Below are 21,911 nucleotides of genomic sequence, written 5' to 3' on the forward strand. Positions count from 1 at the left end.
TATTTGTGACTGTAGCTTAGTGTTAATTGAGAATAATGATAACATAATAATGATAATGGTTTGGTATTGCAGCTCTGTCTCCAGGCAGTGGAAGTAGGATGGTAATTTCTTGTCAATTAATGAAAAGGAAAAAAAGTTGCTTGAGACTTGCAAAGGGAAGGATAAAAGTCTAGGAAAAAGGTTGTAAAAACCTCCTGAAAAATCTGATACAACCTGTTTAGGATCTGCCAAATATGTTTTTGGGAACAGGAAAGATGGTTGTATTTAACCAAGCATTAGCATGATTTGTGAAAACAGATGCTCTCCCTCAAGGACAGTGATGGAGCATTAATTACAGGTAGAGATGATTTGAAACAAGGACTGGAAACCTGCTGCTACCAGAGCCTTGTTTTGGTAGAGCTGATTTATTGTAGCTAACTATGGAGTGTGAGTCCTAATGAAGATGAACCTTGAGACCAGGCAGGCAAATGTATTCTTCTGTGACCCAACACGATACTTTGAATTTACATCGTGTTGCAAATTAAGCCTAATATTAATTACAGTTGTAATGATCAGTTTGCCCAGTGATTTCAGTGAAAGCAGCTGATGGTGATAACTGCCTTGCAAATGCCAAGGACTCTTACTCCTCTTTAGAGCAAATAATTTCCTGGACCACATCAGTCTCAGCACGGTGGAAGTGCAGAATGCCTGAATGAAAATGAATAAATGCAAGGAGGTGATTAAATGTTGCTGTCTGTGGTAACTGTTGGACAGGAGACTTGTCTTAACCGAGACTGAATAGATCAATTTATGGCAGTCAATAGAGGCAGAGAATACTCACACCCATAAATGTAAGAGTGAGATGTAGTGGGCAATGTGTGTATATAAAAGAGCACTGAAAGGTGTCACTCAAAGCAGAGTAACTGCAACTTTCTGGTAACTAAGGCAAGGGATGAAAATGTAGAAAATATGAATTTAAAAGCTTTTCATCACTTTAATTACTGCACAGTTACACATTCTCCCTGTTGCTGATGTAGTTCATGTTTGAAACAACTGCTAATTTGCCTTAAGTGCCTGCTTGGGCAATTATTATCTCTCTAAAAAGCAAAACTCCAAGTGTGAGTTTATTCTGTACTGTTGTTCTACCTCACACAGTGCTGTGATACTCAGACAAATGTGGGCATTATTTTTGACCCTCAAAACCAGCATCTGTGTTAACACACTGCTTTGGCAGTGCTGAGGCACCCTGGAGTGCAGGTGTCAGGCCCAGGGGTAACTCTGTGCTAATGCAGACCTGCACAGTCCCCCCTGCACAGGGACTGGGCTCAGGCTCACAGCTGGACCTGCACAAAGAGCTGGCTTCTTTCTTGTTTGGCAACCTCATTATTTGGAGCAAATTTTATTGTTTAAAATGCACATTAGGGAAGAAGTTCAGGTGACCCTGTGGAAGAGATTAGGTATATCAGTTGGGTCCCAAGAAATGGGTGTATGCTGAAAATAGCTGGGAGCTTCATGTGGTTAGGGATGATAATGCAAAGGCAAAACAGCACAGAGTTCATCTTTCTCCTATTTCTGAAAAATAAATGCAATTCAGTCTTTACAAAATTCCATTCTAGTCTCTTATACTTCCCACAGTCATCTAATGAAATTATTTGATAGTCAGATCAAGCCAGAGTGCAAAAAGATGTAGACATATTAAAATAAGAGGTTAAAAAGAAATAATAAGTGAAGCACTTCCCTCACTTGTTTTGTTCATATAAACTTGGTTCCTGCACAGCTTGTATATTTGGTAAACACCTATCTACGTTTACCAACTGATGCAATTCTTAAATAAAATCATATGGAGTGAGTCTTTCATAGAATCTACTTTTATTGTTATGAAGACAGAAGTATTTTCAAGAATTGCTCAGTTATAAAGCCATTTTGCAGGGAAAACTGAAGTCCTGGAGGGACAGGTGTGTGTGAAGTTGGTATCAGTGACCTGTTCCCTGTAAACATGAGTGAGTGGGTGTGCTACACGTGTAACTAACAGCAAAGTGTGAAAGGATTAAATACAGGCATCGATCACACATCTGGGCTATTGGCAGAGCTGATTGCAAGGGGCCAGGGGTCATGTATCGATCAGATTATAATGAAGATTTATTGTGAAGAAACTGGGAAAGTAATAACCTATTCTTAAATAGAATAGGTAATTCTGGTGTGAAGGGAAGAGAATTAAATGCTGCTTAAGAGTTCTTGCATTTTCCTGTGTTCTGGGATTCAAGACAGTTTAGTATCTCGTGGTTCTCCCACTGGCACTGGAGGTTGTTTATGCAGAAAGCTTTCTAGCTCCTTCTTGTGATAAATGTAAGGGTACTTAAAATTCTTCCAGCACAAGTGCTCTGACTCCTCAAGGCCTGCGTGGCTCAGGTTACATGACTAAGATTCACATGATTCACCTGGTGGAACTCAAACTGAGCCACCTTGCCATGGAGACCCTTCCAAGTCTTTTGGAAGAGCAGTGACCTCAACACAGAAGTGCAGGTTTGTCTTTTAATGGCAGACATCGAGCTCAGTATCAGGCTCATCTGTTTTCTCAGAGAGAATTCCTTGGGCTTAGTTAAACAAAACTTTCTCCTGAAAAGACAAAAGCTGCTTTTCTCTAAAGCAAATCAGCAGCTCCTTCAGAAGACAAGTGGGCTGAACCTTCCTTGCCAGCAGTACAAATCTATTGATTGATTTCCAGTGGTTGAAAGTGGATTACTGTTATTTCAACTCCCGGTGGGTTTTTCACAGGAATGTGAGATTAGCTCAGCTCAGTGCTATAACAGCTGCCTGTTCTCTGCTCCTGGTCTGTGTGTGCTCCTACTGCATCAGAGCTTAGTCCTCACATGGTATTAGAAGAAAGAAGGGAACTAATGGAACCACTGATACCTCTCGATGTCTCTGGGTGAGATTGTGCTGAACTTGCTTGCTGGGTAAAAAAGTCAAGAGTAGTTTTAAATATAATTTTTAATTTACAGCAACACAGCTTTCAAATGCACACAAACAGGTCTCTGGGCTACACTTGGGCATGTGTGTCTTCCACTGCTTACTTCCAGCTGCTCCTGTGCCACTGTGTGCTGATTCCACCAAGTCACAGACCTAATTGAGCCAGGCTGGAATCCCTTTTTGCCAGGAACTGTTACAAGATGCTGAGATCCCAAGGGGGATTTTAGAATTCACTACAACAGGTTAAGACAAGAAGACTGAGGTAGGTAGGAAAGGAATAATTGAAGATGACAGTTGTCAGATAGTTTGCAAGCCTGCACATCTGCATTGATGCACTGTGGTGCTTTCCCCAAATAAAAGCTGACACTGCAACAACAGATTGGTCCTTCCTAGAGATAAACACTAGTTTTTGGCTGATTAGCTGCCAAGAAAATGTTGTTCTTTAGGAAAAGCTTTTGATGAGTATTTACACTTCACAAAATAGGATTATGGAATCAGGCTTGGCTATCATCTTTAGTTTCTCCCATGGAGAAAGCTGGAGATAATCTACCTCTGAAACAGCCTCAGCTCCAAGGCAGCAACACTCATTTCATCCTTTCATTAATTTTCTTTGCTGATTCCTGGTTAAATATAAATATTAATTTAAGTTGTAAAGATGTTTCTGCTGATGAAACTGATTTTTAGTTTTGGGGTTCTTTTCAGCTGACACTTCTGTGAATTTTATAACTACATCAGTTGACTGTCAGCCAAACGCAGAGGTTACTTTAGTTGTCACAGCAAGTCAGTGCTGATTTTTAGGACTGCCAGTTATGTTTCCTGTGATGCAATTTGAATGGAAGCAAGATAGAAAGGCTGAAAGATGAGAGCAGCCAAAAGCTGAAACACAAGCTTTTTTTCAGTTCTTCCTAGAATGTCTTGTTTCAGGGAGCAGCATTCCCTATGGAACGAGGAGCTGTCCAGCCACTGCTCTAAAGACAGATTTACTCCCAACTCTGCCATTTCCATCACTAATGGGGGCAGATGGTGCAATGGTGTCTCTGGACCATACATTCTTTGTTTGCTCAATTGGCTCCTCCTTTATCTGTTTTTGGAAGTTTGTACTGGTTTCTCCACCTGCTCATTTATGAAAGATGAATGGGCTCTTTGCTGAGCCTTGACTGTTGGGTTTTTACTTTATTTCCCCTGGCCACACTTTTAAATGTCACTTTCTTGAAATTGCCAAGTAGTGACATTTTGAGCATTTGAGTCAAAAAGCCATAACTGAAGCCACATGAGAATGCAGATGTCCAAGCAGTTAGAATCATAGAATCATAGAATTGATTGGGTTGGAAAAGACCTCTGAGATCATCGAGTCCAACCCTTGGTCCAACTCCAGTCCCTTTACCAGATCATGGCACTCAGTGCCACGGCCAATCTGTGTTTAAAAATCTCCAGGGATGGTGAATCCACCCCCTCTCTGGGCAGCCCATTCCAATGCCTGATTACTCTCTCTGCAAAGAATTTTTTTCTGATCTCCAACTTCAATTTCCCCTGGCAGAGCTTGAGCCCATCGTGCCCCCTTGTCCTATTGCTGAGTGCCTGGGAGAAGAGACCAACCCCCACCTGGCCAGAACTTCCCTTCAGGCAGTTCCAGACAGTGCTGAGGTCACCTCTGAGCCTCCTCTTCTCCAGGCTAAACACCCCCAGCTCCCTCAGCCTCTCCCCATAGGGCTTGTGCTCCAGTCCCTTCTCCAGCCTTGTTGCTCTTCTCTGGACTCGCTCCAGCCTCTCAATATCCTTTCTGAACTGAGGGGCCCAGAACTGAACACAACACTCAAGGTGTGGCCTCCCCAAGGCAGAATCCAGGGGAAGGGTCACTGCCCTGGGCCTGCTGGCCACGCTATTTTTGATCCAGTCCAGGATCCCATTGGCCTTCTTGGCCACCTGGGCACACTGTTGGCTCCTGTTGAGCTTCCTGTCAATTAGTCCCCCCAGGTCCCTCTGCCTGGCTGCTCTCCAGCCACTCTGTGCCCAGCCTGGAGCACTGCAGGGGGTTGTTGTGGCCAAAGTGCAGGACCCGGGACTTGGCCTTATTGAACTTCATCCCAGTTGCACTGGGATGCAACTACAGTTGCAGTGTAGTCCCCTCAGATTGCTGATTAGCACACTTTTTCACTTATGCTGATTTAGTTTCAGTGATTTTGCTGTAAGTGTTCGCAGTTTGTCACTTGTTAATGTTTCAAGCCTAACTGCTGATAGATTGAAAAGAACTGATTGTGATTGTTCTGGGTGGCATTTTACTTAGCTACTGTAAGTTGGGTCTGCCCAACTTAGACATCATTAAAAAAATGTGATGTTCCATAAATATTTTTATTAAAGCTTTATTCCCCAGCTGGAAGACAGAATTACCATTCTAAGATAACTGACAGGCATAGTGTTAAATCAACGTTACACTGTCAGAATAAAGAGATAAATTTAGTCATAATGGGCTGTTGCTACTAAAACACTCCCATTCTATAACACCAAGTCATGTATATTCCTACTAGCATTGAGTGAGCTCTTAAGCAAGTCATTTCTTTTAAAATTCCAATTAGAGTCCTTTGTTGCTACTATAGATGCCCTGTTTTATCCTGCAGCTGACAAGCAATAGAGACAGTTTATCAGTATAGTGGAACCAAGGCCCTAAGATGGAGCAGTGTGTTTCTGGTGGCCCATAGGACTCCCTAGTGCCTCTTTCTCCCTTCTTCTCTAAATGATATTAATAAACTGCAGTCCTGCCAAAAGAGAAGTAATTCCTAATCATCCCATGGATTTCAAACAGTAAAGTCCATGTGAGAATTAGCTGAGGAAGTCATGCAGAAAAGCCAGTCAGTTTGCTGTGTCCAGTGGCTTCTCTCCAGCACTGGTTCCAGCTGCTCTGGTACCTGCAGCTCTTGTAGCAATGCAGTGCCTGCAGAAATTCAGCTCTGAGCTCAGTTTGTTAGGGTTTGGCTGCTGGTCTGGGACAGACTGAAACATTTTTACCAGCAATTTCAGTTGCTCTGATCACTGCTGTGTTTGGACTGGGCATTCTTCTCACTGGCGTGTCCTTGTTACTGAGCATGTCCTGCTGGTGGTGGTGGTTGATCCAGTCCTTGTCTCTGTCTCCCTTGTGACTTTGTTCTGTATCCTCACACAGGCATCCAAAGGTCATGGCAGCAAACCTTTCCAAATGCAGGCAGAGCTGGCTGCTGCCAGTGTGCTCTGCCTCTGCCAGGCTGGAGGCAACCAGGGACATGAACCAGCAAAGAGAAGCTGAGGAGAGCAAGTAACTGCCTGGCCAGGAATCTCCTTCTCCCTTCACTTGACTCAGGTGCATGACAGATGTTTACCCACTAAGATTTATGAGTGGGCTTATTTAGAAAGATTTGATCTGGCACTTGAACCGTGTTCAGAATTGGAGGGTAAGTTGATGAATAGACCTATTTGTGGAGCCAGGTGTGCCAAAAAGTAGTTTTAAGGTGCAGAAGATTCGCCCAGAAGGAACTATAAATGTAAGAAATATCTATTTGAGCTACAGAATGCTGTTGGCAAAAAAATACTGAATCATATATAAACTGTCCCTGGATAAATTTGGATTGGAATTTGAAGACTTAGTATTATATCACAGCTTAAACTGAATGTTTCAGTTTAGCAGAGTTTTTGCCACAACTGAATTTTAGAGAAAGATGGCTGAAATCAGTCAGCTTGACAGAGGGAAGGCCATGTGACACCAAAGAACAGGCTGCTGTTCTTTCAAACAAGTCTTCCAAAACTTGCAAGGCTGTCTCAAAACTCCTTGGAAGAGGCTGTTAGAACCAATTTTTTAGAGAATCAGCTGAGACTAATGGACAAATCAACACTCTGGGTATCCCTGTGTTTTAATCAAATGATGTTTGTGTTAAGACAAATGCTGCTTCCTCTGTAGTTCTGTGCTCTTTAATATGATTTAATTTAAATGTATTGAATAAAAATTCAGAACTTTTCAAACTTACAAGTCACAGCCTGATATTTGCTGAACTTCCTTTCCACCCCAGTGAATTTTGGAAGGCACTGGTTTATAAATTTCAACCATTTCAAGGCATCTCAGTTTTGCATTTTCATATTGCCCAAGCTAATGTGTAATCACATCTTTCCAAATTTCAATTGTCTGTTAAAATTGCCTTTCTAATAACGACAAAAACCTAACTAGAGACTTTCATGGTAAAGCAAAGCTTTTCTCTGAAAAATGTGTGTTCCACATTTACCATTTGGGGGTGTAGAGATGAAAAATGTCAACAACTGGGCAGCCAGTTCTCCTTAACATCACATGAGTGGAAACCAATGGAGAAAACTAATCTGGTTTATCAGCCCTTATGTACAGTGTGCAAGGTTAGGGCAAGTACTTTTCAAAGGAAAATTCTTCACTATGTGTTTTGTAATCTTCATCCATCACCCCAAAAGATGAGGAACAAATAAAGGATGAGATATGAATATCAAAATAATGTCAAGAGGATGTTCTTGCAACGCAGTCCAAGGGAGGCTTTAATATTTTCCATGTAGATGATGATGGATGTTGATTAATCCATATCACTTCACTCACAGATGTGCAGAAATTCCATCAGATGCTTTATTGCCTACAGAGGGAGTTGCAGTTAGAGTTCACCTGTCGCCTTTCCAAAATTTATTTAAAGAGGGGAAACAACAACACTTCCCCAAAGAGCTGCAAAACTTGAAGCAGGTTCCACATTCCCTCTCATTAGACACAGCAGTCAGTCCCCTACCAATCATTTGCATCCTTTAAGCACAGGCATTGTCTCATGTTTTCCTAAGGAACTGAGGCCATAAGTGTGGCTGCCATGCTAAGCTTGTATGTTTATTACTTTCCCCATCCTTCTCTCTTCTGGAAAAAAAAGGGACTTTTCATAAGAGTAATTGTCATGAAGGTGAATGTCTGAACTGGCAGTTTCCTTCTTTTCAGAAGATTTTCTTCTTGCAATAAGAGGAATCAATAAAGATGTTTTATGCAGGTTGAGCAATTGCAGCTGATGCTTTTCAGCTTGTCAGCTGATAATTCCATTGCAGAAGGAAATAACCACATGTTATTATACTAAAGTGAGATGGAAACGAGGCATTCCTCCCTGACACTTGAGTGCATAACCCAGAGAACCTGATATTTCAGAATAAATGCAGATACCAGTTTTTTTCCCCTTTTTCCCACACTGTTACAGCTGGGATGGGGTTTCTCTGTTCAGTTTGGGGGGGTTTTGATGAAGGATTTTTGTCTGGTTGTTGATTTTTTGTTGTTTTGGTTTGTTGTTTTTTTTCCTTTTGGTCTTCACAGGGATGCACTTATTCCTTGCAGGTAGAGAGAACTAAGTTTTCTTGTTCACAAATAATTTTCTTGTCGTGGAGTGTCTAATGACCTCAAGTGGTCAAGGGCTTAATTTATATTCTGTAAGACTGTCTACCCTAAAGCTAACTTCAGAATTAAAATAATTATCATAAATGAAGAACTATACAGCAAAGCCAAAATTTCAGGTGAGATGGGAAAAAGGGCAGTGCAAGAAAACTGTGTGTAAATAAATGGCTTGTCACTGAGATAAATAACAAGAAATTATTCTTCTCTTGCCAGCAGGGCAAGGAATTACTGAAGCTGCAGATATTCATGTTCCTTGTTCTCACACAAGGATTTATGTGAATGTGGGGGTGCATATGTATGCATGCAACCAAATTTATAGACTGCCTTCCTATGGAGATTGGAGGATTAAATGGTAGTTGCTCCAGTGGAAGTAGTGTTTGGTTGCGATTTGGTTGCATCCAGCCTGATTTGCTTGGGGTTTTGTACTTGTTTCCCTTCCTCCTCCATCCCCACCTCCATCTATGAGCTCACTTGCATCCACCCTTTGGTTTAAATTGCAACCTGCTGAGAAAATACCAATTGACCAGGTTGTTTGCTATAAAAATTCTATTAAAATACCTCTGCCTTCTGCAACTTCACTTTTGCTGTTGTGGTTCCCAGTCCTCATGGAGTTGGTTTTGGGTGTCACTGTGAGCTGCTTGGCTGCAGGGCAAAATGGGGCATGAGGGCCCAGTTGGTTCAAGGCCAGATGAGCCTCCTGACCAACTAGTTTACAGTGTTATCACTCAAATGCTCTTGCTGGCACAGCTCTTGTCACTGCACTCCATCCAGGAGCAGGAATTTCCCCCCCAGCTTTCACTCCTCCTGTGGTACCCCTTTCCTGCAGCCCAGCATGTGTATTCCTGGCAGGGAGTGTTATATGGAATCACTTGGTTAAAAGCTTCTCTTTCCAGGGAGTCCCTGTGAAAGTCTCTGCCTTGTCTTGCAGCAGTACCAGCACTTGTGCTGTGGACATAGAAAAGTCTTATATGACACAGTGTAGTACAGTTGCCTTAAGTTCCTGTGAGTGTGGTCCCTGTGCAAGGAGAGGAAGCAAACTAATATTTCAGTCTCTTCTTTGGGGTCAATCCTGAGCCCCACCACTACTTTTAATTTGTATTTTCCTGAGCTGTGTCTCCTCTCCCTTTGGGACTGTGGCACCTTATCCACACAGAGTTATCTCCCCAGGTGCATTCTCCTCCCATCATTCTCTGATATAACTGATTAAGGCAGGGAGAGAAGTCACAGAACCTCCCAGGGCTGCTTGGAGTGTGCCCCTAGAAACGGTTCAAGGTGTGCACAGAAGTGCATTGCTGTCATCTAGTGATGAACAATGCCAGGCTTGCCAGTTGCAAATTAATTGTATGGCTCACAAGCACAGCTCCTGCAGCTGTTACCAGCTTTCCTGGCCAAATCCTCTTACACCAGAGCATTAGTGAGCTCTCTGACAGATGCCTGGGGCTGGACTGTGGCCAGTTCAGCAAGAAAGGGGCCCACCAACCTTTCCTTTCCTGTGATCCTGCAGTTGGAAAGGAGCCTACCTGGGTGCCTGGGGGAAAGGAAGGAAGAGATCTCATTACCTCACTTCACAGCTTTGTTTTAGCACAGGCCACCAGAACTTGCACTGCATGAATGGGGTCGTGGAGGCTGCAGAAGACCTGGGGGGCTCTTGGACAGCATATGGTAAAGCAACAACTGTGCTTAAAAACCTGCCTGCCACAAAGGGAGTGCAGAACATGGACTGTTCTTGTGCCTCTGAACAGCAGCTTGTACAAACAAGGAACAATGTCACAGTGTTTCAAAAGGAATCTGTGGGAATTATTTGTGGATGTGGCAATTGCCAAGTTGTGTCTCCATCTAGTTAATACATATTTTTAGTATCCTATCAGACTAGTATGATGGTACATAGTAACCATGATACTGTAACATTGTACTCCAGAAGAAAACTCCTTCCCCATGCCAGGAGGAGGAATACCCTGTACTGTCTCTTCCCTGCCTTAAAGCTTTTGTCCTAATGTCTACTCACAAAATAAAATTGGCTTAAGACCAGGAGTGGAGATTTAGTGGCCCTTTGAAGGGTTAGGGTCACCTGCACTCATTGCATAACTGTCTGGTGCCCCCTCCCTCTTCAACCCTGATTGATGATTGAAGCCTCAATGAGCATCCAGTGACCAATGAATTTCTCAGCCTAATTATGTGCAGTCAGATCAAGTGCCTGCATGTAGGGGTTTTTAATTTCTTTTTTTTATCATCTGCCATCTTGTAGCTCTGATTAGTGTTGGCTGTCACCACTAACTGCAGGATTGGTGGATGCCAGTTGAAGTCTCAAATACAGAGGGGTCTCTTTTGTTCTTCCCTCATCTCCCATGTTTGGAAATGCAGTTAGGATACTATGCATGGGCTCTCAGGCAAAAGCCAACCTGTCCTGGATCCTACTGCAGGAAAACACATGGCACCTCCAGATTTACAGCAGTCAAACCTTTGTACCCAAGACATCAGCAGCGTAATACAAATCACATGCAGGTGCATCAGAAAAGCTTTTCCTTGATTAATATTCTGATGTCTCCTGGCATTCCATTTGACAGGGGGATTATCCTTTTGTGATTGTGGACTCCTCATAGTTCTTTCTTGTCTATGAGCACTATTTCCCAAGGTGCTGGGAAGAGAACTTTATCAGTTCTTTCATCTTTCCTCAGGGACTCTCAGAGTTTTGCTTGGTGAGGGAGGTGACCCCACAAAGGAATGTGAAGAAAAACCTGGTGAGATGCTGATGTTGAGCAAGGTCCAAGTTGGTCACTATCTGCCTTTTTCTTTTTTGGTTTTGCTGCTTGATATGTCAAAGGAGAGGCTCCTGAGTCTCCCATCCCCTACGCTCATATATCATTTTTGTTTTCACTGAAATGTGGGTGTGTTCCTCCACAATTAGTGCTCTGCATGATTAGATCTCTTCACTTAATCCATGCACCAAGATCTTAGAAATGAGCCCTTATAACAAATGCTGAACATTGCTAGGATCTAAATGTCATAGAATTCTCTGCTTTTTGACCCATGGCTCAAATGATTGGCTGGGAGTTTAGATTGCTATAAATTGTGTTTTAACAATAAATATTTTTTTTCTTTTTGCAAGTTATTTGTATCAAGTTTAACAGTCTAGATTCTGTTGCATGAATAACTTTCAGAGCATTCTGCTGTGTTGTCCATTGTTCATTCTAAAGGCATCTTGCAGTTTCCAGGTTTCTTTTTTCATCTTTTTTTTAATGTCATAGTTGACAGTATCTTCTGACTGAGTAACTTCAACTGCACTCCAACTTCTGGAGCCTGAGATCTACAGCCTGGAAGTGGAGCCTAAAGGAGGGGATGGATTATAGTACAGCTATATAAAAATAAATTTAAAAAAGCTACAAACATGAATCTGTCAGAGGAGAAAGTAATAATCTTCTTCCATCTTCTTGTGTGGAATCTTCTGTTCTTTATTGAAATGAACAAAATATGCTTTGCTTCAAGGTCTTCTGTTTGATAAATTATCCTCTGTGATCTCTTATCTTGTCTAAGCTTTCTTTTCGTTCCCTGTTTTCTTAGTTGTGCATCGAGTTCTCTTGTTTATTTAACACGAAGACCTCGGTGTGTCCCCTCGATCATTCTTAAAATTTCCCCTGCTGCATTTTAATGGAGACAAGGACTTGTCTGCTGCAAATATCTCCCCTGTGATAAAATGATTTGGGGCAGTGTAAAAGGAAGGGATAGAATGTCGTGTCTAACCCACTTCCCCTTTTCAGCTTTAATGATTGATTAAAATAATTGTTGCAGTGATGTCCTTTTGGGGTGTGTAATAAAGCCAAGTATCCCCAACATACAACAAATGCTGGAAAGAACAGGGCAGTAGTGGAGAAGTGCCTTACAGAATTCTTACAAGAAATCACCAAAGGCAGCTTCAGCCCTGCAGAAAACTCTGTTCTGAATTGTTTTTTCTGGTCAAGATGGAAACTTGTGCTCTGTCACCAATTTCCTGCAAAGCTGTTGTGCATTGGGGCTCTCTGTGCAAGCAAAGGTTTTCCATGCTACAAAACTACCCTGGGGTTGCTTTGGCAAGACACAAACTTTTTCTTAAATTTTCCCATTTGCAAAAATACTCTCCAAAAGTATTTTAAAAATATTTCATGGCCCATTTTCTGGTGGGGGAAGGTAATTTTTATTTGGAGTCCTTTTAATGTTATAAATATTGATAACACCAGTCCATAGAAAGACCAACAGTATGTTTATTTCAGGATTTCTCTCAATGAGAGACAACACATAAATAAAAGACAAAGCTTATGGTTTGTGTTTACAGACTCTCAGCTCTGTGGGAAGGAGAACTGTGCTTCCATATGCTGCTGATTTAGACATGCTCTCTAGGAGGCACTTAAGTTATCAGCCATTCATCTGGAGCTGCTGCCACCCACTTGAGTTTCAGGTACAGCCGTTCGTGAATTCATCAGATGAGGAACTTGAAAGTCGTGTGTTTATTTTACAGTTCATAAGAACTTCCCTGAATTTGAATATTTTTATTAGATGACCAAACGAAATGAGGTCTTTGCAATTGTTCATACCCTCTAATGCTTTAAAAGAGAAGCTGTGTCAATTGAAACTTCATTAGTTCATTTCTTCCTCATTTTAATGATTGTAAATAGCCTTTAAAATGATTATAAGTGTTCAAATGAAAAGTAACTTTATAAAAGGCTAAAAAGGAAACTTCAAAACTGACATTCAAGCCTGACATCTGTATCTGTACCTGTCTTCAATGAGAAGAGGTGAGGACAAAAGCAAAAGTTCTGGTAAATCTTGAGAAAATTGGACCATCCAAGTGAATAATTAGATCAGAGGACAGAAAATTTTATACTTCAAGGTCTAGAAGAGGAGAAAACCTTCCAACTGATGCTTGAAAAGAAAGGTTAGAAAAAAGAAACATACAGCAGAATACGAGTCTTGCCCTGAAATTTGACACTAAAAGAAGGCTGATAGTGTGGAAAATGGAGGAGGGATGCAGCATGATAATGAAGGAGCCCTTCCAAAGCATTTGGAAGTAAAACAATTCCAAGTTTTGGCCCCTGGCAGAATAGGAAGCTGATATGTATGATCCCATGGCTGTGTAGGGGTGAGAAGGTAAGGCTCAGGTCTTTGAGGAAATTCTGACTTCAGCTGCAGTGAGGGCTCCAGAGCTTCCAGCTGGCAACTTTCCTGTCTGCATAAACTGCACTGCTCTACTCAGCCTTTTCTGCCCCAAGTACTGCAAGTTTGCAGGACTTGTTTAACCTCTCCAAGGTGAAAGGCTGAAGAAAGGTGGGAGGTGTGATCTAACAGTGAACATTGACCTAGCAATGAAGATCTGCTGCCCCAGCACAGGAGACAATGAATGGAAAAAGCCTGAAACCCTTCGTTACTGTTTTCAGAAGTTTCCTCTATTGATCTCTGCTGTTCAGCAGCAGGTTCCTCTGCAGTGGAGCAGCTCTGTGGGAAGCCCTGATCAATAGCTCAGTGCAATGGCCTGACAGTTATTTACTCATCAGCTCATTAGGGTGGGAAGGGTAGATTACACTGCTCATAATTTTGCTATTGACTGGCACGCTGCACTATGGGTTTGTTGTTGTTTTTTTGAAGCACCTTGTAATGAAGATGCCTGAAGGAGAGGAGTAAAACCACAACCTTTTAAAATGAGAGACGCTGGTAAAAGCAGAGAAAACTTTTCCATGGCAAGACAAAAACCTTCAGCCGTGACAAAGAGCAAGTAGGAGAGGGGAAGGACATGGGCAAAATGAACATGGGTAAAATGAAAGCTGTTTATTTGCATTATATTGTGCAAATCAGAATCTTTTCCTGTGCTGAGTGCTCATCCCTTGCTATTGACTGAGGTGGGAAGAAGTGAATTTAGTTTGAAGTCAGTGGGGTGTGACACTGAGTAGCAGATTTGTACTGACACTTGCCTGGAAGGGCTCCTGCACAGCAAAGGTATTTTAGTGAGCCTTACTCAGCAAACATCTTGCTTTCAGTCTCTGATGAATTTTACAAACTGCTGAGGGCTCATCAAAAGGGAAGCAAGACCACTTTCACTTCCAGGACTGTCCCACTAGTAAGATCTCCCAAGAGTGGACACCAAAACCTAAAATTTTCCTGGCTCTTGGATGGACTTCACTCTCCTCAAGTGACTTGAAAGGTCCAAGAGCAGCAGAGGAAATTCAAATGAATTTTCAATGGGATGTACACACTTTTATTTTAAAAGGTGAACATAATTACTGATTAGAACAAGTTGCTAAGTAATAGCTGAGTTTTCTTCCTCTCTCTTCAAGCCTTTGAGACATTGTGGCCTGTCTGGACAGTTTTGGTTTAGATTCAAGTGAACAGAAGTCATTTGGCCACTAAAAGGGTAACTGAATAGAATTCTGTGCCTGTGTTCTACCAGTAATTGGACAAAATAATGTCTCCTGGAATTAAACTCTATTTCCATGATGCCATTTTTCAGTGAATCTGACAAATTTTTGAGTTTAGTCACACACTGACCAGGTAGAACTGGAGGAGAACTGGCAGATATGTGGGTTAACTTTACCTCATTAATTATCAAATCTAAGTGGTGGACTGCAATTATTCCTTCATTAATTAATGATCTGAGGAGGAAAGATCCCTCATTGGCTTTGACACCTCTAGTTGTGACCTAGGAGTTGTGAGCAGAGGAACAGAAATTGGTACAAGTAAAAGTGATAATGTGACATTTCCCAGGCTACCAACGACTGAATTTGCTCTAAACGTTGAGCTTTTGCTCTAAACCAGATTAATGATTTGTGGTGTTGAAACCCCTACCTGCAAAGTCTTGTTCACCTCCCTGACACCCTTGTGATGCAAAACATGTAGGCAAGGGCTGCATCCAGTGAGAAACCAGGGGATTGATGCACACATTTATGGACTCCAGGGAATAGGAGCCTCTTTCTTCTGCTGAGCCAGCTCGAGCAGACCTATAAACCAGGGCCTCAGTTTTCTTGATTGCTTGCCAGGTTACTGCTTTTTCAATTGCCTATAAGGGAGTGTTTTTATAATTTTGTACCTATATGATATGAGGCATTAATATTTGAGACTGACTCTCCTTGATTTGATAAGATCTTGCCTTTTTTAATCTGCTTTCTGTGTAAGTCCTCTTGGTATAAGCAAGTACATTATCTTTTGGGGAGTGACTAGAATATTGGATCCAGACAGTGCTAAATCTTTTGTGAAGCAAAGCATTCCAAGAAGCTAAAAAACTAATTTATGAAAGCCATTCAAAAAAGCAAAAGTGTCAAGAGAAGTGTTCAGCCCTTGCATTGATTTTTTTTGCATTCTGAACTGGGGCTTAAATTCGTTGCCTGAAAAACTGTCTCCTTTGCAACTCTCCTCCAAGGCTGTATTTTATTTTTGGTTGTAGTCTTATGAGATCTTTTCCTCTTCTGTTTTTCATTGCCAGGAAAAAACCAATTTCCCCATTGTAAGAACTAAATGGTACTAAGGGCTTTTTGTAAAGGCATTAACTACAAGTTTCACTCTCTGGATTTTGTGAAATACTGAGGTTGGCTGATTATTGCTTGCCTCGAAAGCAATCTTCCAAAATTAGAAACCTGCTACTCCAGGAGCAGTTGTAGCTCATTTTTGGAGAGCTGGATAGCAAAGATTAATAAAAATAGTCTGTGAGACATCTATCCAAGCACATCTGTAAAAAAGCAGCCTTGGTTCCATTCAGAACCATTGCGTGCAGGGATTCTTGTCTATTGGTGCACTAAGGTGTCCTGACACTTTAAAAAAGCAAAATATCCAAAGCTCTGTAGCTTCCCCAAAGGAGAAGGTGATGGCACGTTGTCTGGCTGGGTAGTTTTATGCTTTAACACTTGGAAATGCAAAACATCACTCGTCTTCTTCCCTTGAGGAGTGTCCTGATTGACATCACAGAATAAATGTCAGATTCTGGGATGAGTGACATGTGAAGTTGAGGAGGTACAATCAGGGTTTAAAAAATCATCAACCTGTTTTATGAGTCCTAGTTACTCTTTGATCCCAAGATCATCTTGCTAGGACTTATTTAAGGAAAAGAGCTTGAAAAGTAAACACAAATGGCAAGCAGGTTTATGTTTGTTAGAGAATACCTGAAGAGAATGATGGAGAGCGTGAGTCAACAAAAGAGCAGCTGTAGGGCTGACAACAGCATGACTGTTTGTGTGGTTTGATTACCCATTGTACCTTAATTTTTGATAAAAAAATCTCTTCCTATTTCCCTTTTCTATTTTTTCTTTTCTTCTCTCTTCCAACAGTTAAATGGAAATGGATGCCTGGAGCTCATGGCTGAGCTGCTCTGCTTGGGGCTGGAGACATTCACTGGTGGGAAAAGCAGCACATAAATCCAGCAGTCTGCAGCAGGAGAGTCCTTTGTGTGGTGGCCAGAATACTGGTCTCTCTACCACTTCCCCACTGATCACCCTTGCTCATTTTTCTTCTTTAGTTCAGCATGACCTTTAGTTTAAATTAATATTGTGTAATACATTCTAGAGAAGTGTCTGCTGAGTGCCAGTGCCACAGCAAATACAGTGCTTGCTCTGGGAAAGCTTCATAATTTAAGATCATCTTTGGGAGCATCAGACACTTTAATTTTTCATGGGTTCTTTGTCTCTTCTTTGGATATAAATGTGAGACAACGGCTGTAAATGCTCTAGGGTAAAATAATAGAAAATTCCAGGAAAATGTAGTTGTGAACTAAAAGCACAATGGACCAGAGACTGAGGATAACCAAAGAAGAGCAAACCTCTTGCCAGGAGCCAGCTGCTCTTGCTGGATGCATTCAGAGAGTGTGTACCAACTGCAAAATCTGAGGGCAGAGTGAGTTAAATTTAGAATCTAATCTAAATGTTGCTGCACTGCATGTGTCTGCCTGGAATAGCTGTTGTGGTGCTGACTCATGGGAGCCTTCAGACCTACACTCACCACCACTGGTGGCAATACCTGTCACCTCCAGTTCATGAGACAGAGTTCTGCCCACCTGTTCTACCCTGCCATAAGGCATTTCTATAGCATTTGTGATCCTATTCTTAAGGACTTTTGATAAATTCCTCTTATTAGGTTCTTTCTGTCATTTCCCCTCAAATTAGAAATAAAAAGTGATAATTTAGCACCAAAAAGTGATAGTTATTTTTGTGGCATTTTTCGGTTATCACTTTCTTTAGCTCCTGTGTTTCTGAGATGGATGTAGGTCAGCACCTCACCACTTACTGTTATCACTGATGCCAAGGGCAAAACTTGCTTCCTGCTTACTGCCCTCCTGGGAACAATCTGGAATTTAATCTTGCTGGTGCCAGCAATGCTGCTGGATGCTGAAGGATAAAGCTGAGCAGGAGGAGGGTTTATTAATGGACAATTACCAGGATGTAAAAAAGTAGGGCAATTTGTTCTGATTTAGTAAAATTAAGCGTTAGGTTTGGGAATTGCAAGTGTTGAAGACATTCCTTTTTTTTTTTCTTTTGTAATGCAGCTGGGAAGCAATGGTGTAAGTAAAGCTCCCACTGAGCCCACTGGGGAAGGCAGGAGCTCCCTGCGCTCCTGAGTTCCAACTTCCAAGTTTGTATCTCTGGGAATGGGACTGGAAGAGGAATGTGGGCAAAATATGAAAGGGTTAGCCCAGACAGAGACACGTTATAAATAGGAAAATATGTCTCAAGGCCCTGTGCAATATAATATTTAAGAGGAAAGCTCATTAAACTTGCCTGATAGGTCAGTGACAAGGCAGGCTGGGGATTCATTTCACTGTCATTGTTAAAGCTGGGGAGGGGAGGGAATCGAGTCTTCACTGGCAGAGTATCCAAAACCATTTCAGGCTTACTGAGGAAACAATCTCTGATTTGTGAAACATTTGCAGCCCTTCGCACTTCCCAGAAATTCCAAAATTTGCCCATAAAGAAACATTATGTGTTCAAATAGAGTCCAAAAGTGTTTTTCCCCCACAGTATCAGAGAGCCAGTAAGTATTTTTTTTTCTTTTTTTAACCTTGCAAGACCTTAAAGTACTTGGAAGACCAAACTACAGGATGGAAGTGGAGTCCATTCAAAAGCTTATAAAAATAATTAAATAGAACTTTGATTTTGTTCATGTCACTCGCCGGAGTTCTTATTGCAGATGTAGAAACTGTAGAATTAAGAAAATTACATCTTGCACCTATTAACTCCATCCTGCTCCACAGGATTGCTTTTCATCCTAAGAAAAAAAAAATTATGCTCCTCAGGACCAGAGAAGGAGTGACAAAAATGAGATCCTGGATGTGAGCATTTACTTTTGTTTAAATGTCACTCCATTCCTGGTGCAGATCATGTGGCTAATAGACAGGAGGTCAGATCCAACTGTGCAGGAGCAAGTGCTTTCTTAGTTAAACTTTGCCTAATCTCCTTTAATGGAAGAGCTGGGCTTCTTTCAGTCAAATATGAGAATATATAGTGTTTATTGTGACCCACTCCTTTTGCTGCTAAGGGTTGTGTTAAAGAAATCCAATGTTCCCTCCTGCTTACCATGAGTGTACAAGGGAAGGAATTGATCTGTTTTTCAAGGTTCTTGAGAAGTTACTGGCTTGACAGAGGTCACATAGAGAAGAAACCACTGGCACTGCTTGCCTGGGTTATAAATAATATAAATATTTAAACTCAGGATGCAAGTATGGTTTTATTTGTAAACCTCAGACAAGAAAACCAGGCTCATTGGTCCTGCAGGTAAGTCTCTTCTTATACAGGGAAGGTGCCAGCTGGATTAGCTATCCATGGAATCCTCCACAGAGCTTGCAGAGATGCAACCTGTGCAAATGCACAACCCTTTTCTCTGTGGCATTGATGACAAGTTGCCTGAGATTTTCACACTGAAATGCCAAGTCCTTCTTGGGTTACACAGGAATCTGGTTGGGTGCAATACAGATCATCAGACCTCTGGGCAAAAAACGAAGCATTAATTGTGTTAGAAAGTACTTCTGTCTGCACTGGAGTATTGTGTAAGTGCCTGCTGTGGAGTTTCTCTGGCTTTCCTTGAAGCATCTGTGGTTGTTGATTGAACCCCATGCAAGATTAGCTTGAATGTGTTTGTTACAAGAGGTCACAATTAGTTTTGGGTTTCTTTTCTTTGCAGAGCAGAACAGTGGGTGCTTCTGTGATTAAATGGTTTATGTACTTTAATGGGACATAATAAAATCCAAAATTTGGGATGCTTTGCCAAGCCTCAGGTCTTCATTCTGCTTCGTATGTGATACTGGAAGATCTTGGGTCACATAAATTGATTCAGACCCAATATTTCATTTTTTTCTCTCTTTGCTTCTGTTTCATGCACATGTGTTGTTGTACACCTTGGCCACCTTCTTTTCTAAAATGAACCAGCTCTGTGCAATGTGAGGTGTTTTCTTTGTTGCTTCATGTCTTTTCACCTTTGCAGAAACTCAGAGTTATTATCAAGTATCACATCACAGAAAGTGTAATTATTTGCTGGACTTTCCTCCCCTTCCTCTCTTGTCCCATGGCTGTAATTTTACCCGAGTCTTTCTGTTCTTGAATGTTTTGCTTCACAAATTGTCACAGCAAATGATCACAAAAGCAAAAAGTCTTGGTGCTTTTTTTATGTGATACCAGTGCTGAAAACCACCATGAAACAACAGGGTGGTTGTGCAAAGCCTGTATGAATATAACAACTGCAGGCAGGCCAGGACATCAAAGGGTCACACAGGCCCAGATCTTTAGAGATACTTCTCTAGGAACTATAATCCTATTATAGTTTGCAACTTCATACTTAGCATTGTTTTTAAGGTTTCTTGAGAAACTTCTTTAATGTGGAAGGTGATTCACATTTGGAGACAAACTGTGACATGTAAAAATGTGTATTACTCACATTTTGTGACAGCACAACTGATTAAAAAAAACTCCCACCGAACTTGTGAAATGTGTTTTCCAGATCAAACATTAGTTTTTGCATCTGAACCAGCAGAAAATCAATCACTGTAGCTGCCAGGGAAGATGTGATTTATAAATGTAGATGGAAGAGTGAGAGTGAAAGAAAACATGTCTCTAAACTCTGCAAAAACTCCTTTTGCTGGCATAGCCTGCTTTGTTTTAAAGGCATAACCGAAATTCACAACTCAACACAGAATTCCATATGGGAGATAAAGCTGTTACAAGAAAAGTTATGGAAATAGCCCACAGTACAGGAGACCAGAACCAACCCACTTTCCAAGTGCTTTGTTTCTGGATTATCTCATGGACTGAAACCATGCAGGCAGTGCCTTTTAAACTTGCTAAATTATCTGTTATAATTAATTAGATCTGGTGACTTCCTTGCCCTTGGATAGGACAGCACATGTTTGGGTCAGGTAAGGACCTGGCTTGTACCAAGGTCATCTTTCCTTCCTCATGCTCTGCTGACTCCAGACCATTTTTACAGTTCTGAAATTGTTTCAATTAGCAGCTTCTGTCAGGCTTGTGCCTCATTAGGCTTCATGACCCATTGTCTGGGAGCACTGCCCTGGATTGCATCCCTTGGAGAGCAAAACTTTCCCCAAATTTTATGCATTTTGATACAGAGTTCTCTTAAAATACCACTCCTGTTTCATTTTCTAAATCAAAACACAAACTAGAGATATTTTTCCAAATCACAATGTTGAGGATGTCAGAAAAACTCTTTGTTTTACAGGAGGTATCCAGTAATCAACACACTGTACAAAGCAGAACTAGCAGGGGGATAGCAGGTCAAACTTCCAGCTCCATCTGTCACAATTCCTGCAATTATTTGAAATGAAAGCTCCTTTAAATGTAACAGGGCATGTGCTTTCCCCTATTCTTTGATATTAAACTGAAAATTTCCAAACCATTTGTTATGGGTTTAGCCAGGTGGGCCTAAATTTAGGTTTTAAAGTTCAGCTAGACCTGGGAATTGTCAGCTGACTTGAGCTGGGCTGAGCTAGCTAACAGCTGACTTCTTCTAGCCAATAATATTGTATTCCATACCATATTGCATCATCTCAAAAGGGGTAAGAGCTGGTGTGTGGGTGTGGCTTGGGCAGTTGCTTCACAGCTGTGGTCCCAGCAAGACACTCTGCTGTCCCAGGAGGAATGGGGAGGCCCAAGCCCAGAGCGCCGGCTTAACATCATGTTATCTGAGGGAAGTAAAATATTTGTTCCTAGCTTTTCTCTCTGCTTAAGTCTGTCTCTGAAGAACCAACTTCTCTAGAATGATTTGTAGTTAAAATGGTAGAATTTGTGTTTACTGGGAAGTGGGAAGTTATTTCTTGTTATACATGACTTGTGTAAGTGTGTGTTACATTGTAGTTTCCTCTTAATTTTCTCTTTTCTGTATAAATACATGTAGTTAGTTTCAGCATAGACCTGGCTTTTGAGTTTTTTTTCCTCTCTCCCTCTTCTTTTTCCCTTGGCTGGTTGGGGGGAGGAGGAACCCTTTTCACTCTGTCCTGGACAGTTGGCGTTTTGCCAGCTCAACCCAGGACACCATTAGTCCTTGGAGAATTTTTAATATCTTGAAAGCAAATATCAGAGAGGCTTTATGTGCTGTATCTAAAAAGACAGTGGAT

Source organism: Pithys albifrons, chromosome 17 (genome assembly GCF_047495875.1).
Source record: "Pithys albifrons albifrons isolate INPA30051 chromosome 17, PitAlb_v1, whole genome shotgun sequence".
Lineage (NCBI taxonomy): Eukaryota > Metazoa > Chordata > Aves > Passeriformes > Thamnophilidae > Pithys > Pithys albifrons.